This window comes from Theropithecus gelada, chromosome 11 (genome assembly GCF_003255815.1).
Source record: "Theropithecus gelada isolate Dixy chromosome 11, Tgel_1.0, whole genome shotgun sequence".
NCBI classification, from domain to species: domain Eukaryota; kingdom Metazoa; phylum Chordata; class Mammalia; order Primates; family Cercopithecidae; genus Theropithecus; species Theropithecus gelada.
In genome coordinates, this window is record NC_037679.1 from 92321104 (window position 1) to 92327630 (window position 6527).

Sequence of the window (6527 nt, forward strand, 5' to 3'; positions counted from 1 at the left end):
TGGTGCTGGCGCCGGCGCAGGCGCAGCCGAGTCAAGCAGGGGTCGCGGCTCAGCGGGGCGCAGCGCTTTCCCCGCGCCGGGGAGGAGGGCGCCCTGGAACAGACCCCCGGGGGACGCGCCCGGGTCCAGGCGGAGTTCCGACCTCAGCCTCGGCGGGGGCTCCACCCAGGTGGGCCCTGCGGGCGGTTCCCTCAGGGGAAGCCTAGAGCAGCCTGACCACGGCTGACCTCCGTGACCCCCGGCGCTCCGGGCACAACTGGGCGATCCGGGGGCGGGGGTGGGATCCTCGCAGACCTGGTCAAAAGGTGGCTGGGAGATGACTGAACACCCCAAGTCCTGGCACGGGCACAGTCCAGCCTCTGCCGTTGTGGAGGTTATAGTTTTTGTGTGTGTGGGTTTTTTTTTTTTTTTTTTGGGTGGGGGTTGATGTTTTATACAGTAAGTTCGGAAGGTACCCGGCAATGCAAGACCAAAGACCTTGAGTTGTTTGTTTAGAGGCGGGGTCTCGCTGTGTGGCCCAGGCTGGAGTACGGCGGTGCAATCAGAGCTCACTTCAGCCTCAACCTCTTGGGGTCAAGTGATCCTCCCGCCTCAGCCTCCCAAACCACAGGTGCGCGCCACTGTGCCCGGCCTTGAGTTGGTTTTCAAAGGTAGTCAAGGTCTAACTGGAAGGAAAAAAGTCAGTAAATGCATAAGACACGCAGGATAAACATTTCAGTGTTTGTTCCATGAAGATGTGAAAACAATCCAAGTCTCTGGCGGAAGATTTGAGAAATAAACCAGGTTCAGACAGGGGATGGGTTCCTGGAAGGTTATTAGTAGCGATGCTGAGGTCGCTTGGGCCCAGCTGATGATCGTGATACATTGTACAGCAGAATGCTGTGCTCTAAGACGGATGTAGGAGTCCACGTGGAAAGCGGAGATAAAAGGATGCATGCCACATCCTAAACCCTGGTGGCTCTGGGGCGATTCAGTTACCACTTTGTTTCAGTATCTTCTTTAGCATTTTAATTTTCTTCTTTTTGCTTATCCACATTTTCTAATTTTTATAAAATACTTCTGTGGTTTTCTATTTTTTTTTTTTTTTTTTTTTTTTTTTTTTTTTTTTTTTTTTTTTTTTGAGGCGGAGTCTTCACTCTGTCCCCCAGGCTGGAGTGCAGTGGCACCATCTCGGCTCACTGCAAGCTCCGCCTCCCGGGTTCGCGCCATTCTCCTGCCTCAGCCTCCCAAGTAGCTGGGACTACAGGCGCCCGCCACCGCGCCCGGCTAATTTTTTTTTTTGTATTTTAGTAGAGACGGGGTTTCACCTTGTTAGCCAGGATGGTCTCGATCTCCTGACCTCGTGATCCACCCGCCTCGGCCTCCCAAAGTGCAGGGATTACAGGCGTGAGCCACCGCGCCCGGCCTCGGTTTTCTATTTTTAAAGTTCGTTTTAAGGAGTGGAAAGAACAGGACAAGAAGGTTGTGGAGAAGCAGCATCGACTGACCGAGTCTCTTGGGACTGGAGACCCCTGAGGGGGTGGAGAACAGACTGCAGCTGTCTGAGGTGCAGAACAGAGGAGAGCAACAGTCCCGATTGCTCACTACCGTTAAGCACCAACCAATGTAAAACAACGGGGCCAAAAATGTCGAAGTATCTACATTGTTCGATTTAAATGAATTCAACACATTTTTAATGTATTTTTATTTTTTTAGGCACATGACCTTGCTGTGTTGCCCAGGCTGGCCTCTCTTAATTGTCAGACTCGAAAGTCTACCTTCTTTTTAATTTATTTTATTATTTTTTGAGACGGAGTCTTGCTCTGCACCCAGGCTGGAGTGCAGTGGCACAATCTCTGCTCACTGCAACCTCTGCCTGCCAGGTTTAAGTGATTCTCCAGCCTCAGCCTCCCGAGTAGCTGGGATTACAGGTGCGCACCACCATGTCCAGCTCATTTTTGTATTTTTAGTAGAGATGGGGTTTCACCTTGTTGGCCAGGCTGGTCTTGAACTCCCGATGTCACGTGATCTGCCTGCCTCAGCCTCCCAAAGTGCTGGGATTACAGGCGTGAGTCACTGTGCCTGGCCAAGAATGAACCCTTATTTATTTATTTATCTTTTAAATTTATTTATTTATTTATTTGACACGGAGTCTCAGTCTCTGTTGCTGAGGCTGGAGTGCAGTGGCATGATCTCAGCTCACTGCAAGCTCCGCCTCCCGGTTTCACGTCATTCTCCTGCCTCAGCCTCCCGAGTAGTTGGGACTACAGGTGCCCGCCACCACACCTGGCTAACTTTTTGTATTTTTAGTAGAGATGGGGTTTCACCGTGTTAGCCAAGATGGTCTCGGATCTCCTGACCTCGTGATCCATCCACCTCGGCCTCTCAAGGCCGGGATTACAGGCATGAGCCACTGCACCCGGCGGATGAACCCTTTTTAAGCATTACTTTTAATAAAGGGTAGTGCAAAAATTTGAGTTACCAGTGCCTATTGTAAATATACACTGTCTCCCCTTTCCCTCCATGCTCTCTAATGTGAAATACAATTGGTAACACATCATACATTCTAAGGCATACTTACTCACTATTTCTAGATTTTCTCTTCCTTCCTGGACCCATGCTTCCTGGGGTAGACTGTCAGTTTAGTTACTTAATAGCTGTGTGACCTTGAGCAAGTTACTGATCCTCTCTGTACCTTTTCTCCTCTTTGGCATAATGGGGATAACAATAGGGCCTCTTCCTTGGTGGGACTGAGGTAATTAGAGTCAATATTCAATAAGTGCTATTTTTGTCATCATTTTGTTTTCTATATACACTATCTTTAGCACATTCAAAATCTGGTAAGTTTTCCATCGTTATGTGTCTTTTTAACAAATTTCCTGGGAATTCCTGCATTTCTTCCATCGTAATTAGCTGAACCACAAAAGGCTGGAAGATGATTTAGGTCAACCTCGTAAGAACCTCTGTTTCATCCTGAGCTGCTGTCTTCTGTCCCAGGAACGCGCACCATCACCGGTGCTCCCCTGAGGGAGCCCTGCCCTATCCGTATCTTGAAGTTGCTGGATGGCCCTGGGTTGAGTGCCTCTTAGGAGAACTGTCCAATGTCTGCCTGCTAATTAGGGGGCTCATAGCTGTTGGGGATCAGTCTTCAGGCCCCTTATGTGGTCTCACAGAATTATAGAGAGCCAGTCTTCTGGGGAGCACCAAGGGAGATATGCGGGCAGGAAAACAGAGGGCGTGTCTGGTGTCCTGGGTAGAAATTTGTGGAAGGACAGAGGGAGCCTAGGGCTTCGGACAGTGATTCATCAGCCCTTCCTTTCTTCTTGGAATTTGAGCCCTTATAAAGCAGATGTGGACAGGGCCAGAGAATAGGAAAACAGGATCATCCATTTAAAGCACCCCCCAACATATGACCCAGAGAAGATTAGGAATGACCCCTTCTTTGGTGTGACAGCCCTGCTCAGAGGGCCAGAAGCTGTTCTTTCACAAGCCCAGAAGGGGCCGGCTGCAGCCCTGCAGTTCCTGCCTCTGGGTCATGGTCAAGGCTGCTCCAATCACCTGAGTTGTAATCTCACCCCTCAGCATAATAACCCAGCAGGTGGGGAACATGACACCCGCTGGATTGTGGATCTATAAGCACCACCCAGGTGTCCCAGATGACTTTTCTTCCAAATAAGGCTGAGAATGGGATGAAAGCAAGTGAAGTATCAAAAAACTCAGTAATCAAGATAAATAATATTGCAATGCACTGTTTTTATTTTATTTTATTTTTTTTGAGATGGAGTCTTGCTCTGTCACCCAGGCTGGAGTGCAGTGGCTCGATCTTGGCTCACTGCAAACTCTGCCTCCTGGGTTCACGCCATTCTCCTGCCTCAGCCTCCTAAGTAACTGGGACTACAGGCACCCGCCACCACGCCTGGCTAATTTTTTGTATTTTTTAGTAGAGACGGGGTTTCACCGTGTTCGCCAGGATGGTCTTGATCTCCTGACCTTGTGATCCGCCCGCCTCGGCTTCCCAAAGTGCTGGGATTACAGGCGTGAACCACATCACCCGACCAATGCAGTGTTTTTAAAAAACCAAAATATATGTTAAAGAATCTATGATGAACAGAATATCAAAATTTAGGATAAGACAATGTATATTATTGAGTTTTCCTTTACCTGAAGCTTCAAAGAAGCAATAGTTGCTTCTTTCCCTCGTAAGTCAGGTACAGGATGGGGAGTGGTGTTGGAAAGTTCAGAAGTATTTTTGGAGCATATGTGCCAGGTCATCAAATGCTCCCATGACACTGCCATAACTGCGACATGACAAAATGCCCACCTGAGGTAAGTCATGGGTCTGCAGTCACAGAAATGGTACAGGGGTGGTTTGATTAAACCAAAGCATTTTAAGTTACCAGAATATTTCCTGTGAACAGTGGTTTAGAGGTAAAAGCCAACGAAAATAAAAGTACATCGTGAAAGGACAGAATGATAAAGATTTTTAAATCTGTGTTTTCTCTATGGAAGTAGATATTCGTCGAAACAACTGATTCTTAAAAATGTACGTGTTTCTATAATCACAATTTCTAAAAAGGGTTAGTGTTAGAGTGAGAATTTAGGGATTAGGCATCGGTTAAGGGTTAGATGTTACAGAGAAGAATTAGAGGTTATGGTTTAGGAGTTAAGTGTTATGGTTAAGAATTACAGGTTAAGCCAGGTGTGGTGGCTCACGCCTGTAATCCCAGCACTTTGGGAGGCCAAGGTGGTTGGATCACGAGGTTCAGAGATCGAGACCATCCTGGCTAACATGGTGAAACCCCGTCTCCACTAAAAATACAAAAAAATTAGCTGGGCGTAGGGGATGCATGCCTATAGTCCCAGCTACTCGGGAGCCTGAGCTGGGATAATGGCATAAAACCCGGGAGGTGAAGCGTGAAGTGACCCGACATTGCACCACTGCACTTCAGCCTGGGAGAAGAAGCAAGACTGTGCCTCAAAAACAAAACAAAACAAAACAAAAAAAGAATTACAGGTTAAAGTTTAGGGGTTAGTGTTAGAATTTGGGATAGGGATAGGGTTCAGGTTGGCTTTGAGTTTAGGGTTAGGGTTTAGGGTTAGGGTTAAGCTTAGGGCTAACATTAGTGCTAGGGTTAGTGGTTAGGGTTAGTGTTGCGGTAGTGTTGGGGTTAGGGGTTGGGGTCAGAGTCAAGGGTCAAACCCCATGGTAGGGTTAGGGTTAAGGTTAGGTTAGGTTTAGGGTAGGGTTAGGGTTAGGGTTGGGTTAGGGTTTAGGGTTAGGGTTGGGTTAGGGTTTAGGGTTAGGGTTAGGGTTGGGGTTGGGTTTAGGGTTGGGGTTTGGGTTAGCTTTGGGTTATGGTTAAATTTGGAGTTGGGGTTGGGGTTAGGGTTAGGGTTATGGTTAGCAAATTTCTCCACTTGTCGACCTTTGTTTTTAACTGAGCGGGAATTAGGAGAGGAGCCTGGTCCTCTCAACACAGCTCAGCAGGTACACCGCCCATGTCCCTGTGCAGAACAGCGGTTCCTGTAGGGCCGACAAGTGTGGTCCAAGTAGCTGTGAAATTTCTTGTGAAGAAAACGCACAAGGAGGACGTGAATGAGCTAAATGGAGGAGGGGCACTACCCCAGGGGACGTCCACATACATGGACTTGTGAACTCCGAATATCTGAGATGGTCTCAGTCAATTTAGAAAGTTTATTTTGCGAAGGTTGAGGACGCACGCCCGGGACACAGCCTCAGGAGGTCTTGACGACATGTGCCCAAGGTGGTCGGGACACAGCTTGGTTTTATACATTTTAGGGAGACAGGAGACATCAATATATGTAAGATGAACGTTGGTTCCGTCGGGAAAGGCGGGACAACTCGAAGCAGGGAGGGGGATTCCAGGTCACAGGTAGGTGAGAGACAAACTGTTGTATTCTTTTGGGTTTCTGAATAGCCTCCCCAAAGGAGGCCATCAGATATGCACTTATCTCAGTGAGCAGAGGGGTGACTTTGAATAGAAGGGGAGGCAGGTTTGCCCTAAGCAGTTCCCAGCTTTTTTCCCTTTAGATTAGTGATTTTTGGGCCCTCAGATTCATTTTCCTTTCACAGGCTAAACAGCTTTAGGAACTGAAAGGTTCATGAGGCTGTAAGGAAGAGTCGAGTTGCTCCAGGTGAGTCTTGGCCACAACAGCACGCAGGACCTGGGCGCCCACGAGGGGCTCCTGGGAGAGTTCGGGAAAGGGAGCTGTGAACCCTGACTATCTGAGATGGTTTCAGGTAATTTAGAAAATTCATTTTGCCAAGGTTGAGGGTGTGCACCCGTGACAGCCTCAGGAGATCCTGACAACAAGTGCCCAAGGTGGTCAGGGCACAGCTTGGTTTTAGGGAGACATGAGACGTCAGTCAATACATGTCAGAAGGGCCGGGCGTGGTGGCTCAAGCCTGTAATCCCAGCACTTTGGGAGGCCGAGACGGGCGGATCACGAGGTCAGGAGATCGAGACCATCCTGGCTAACACGGTGAAACCCCGTCTCTACTAAAAAAATACAAAAAACTAGCCGGG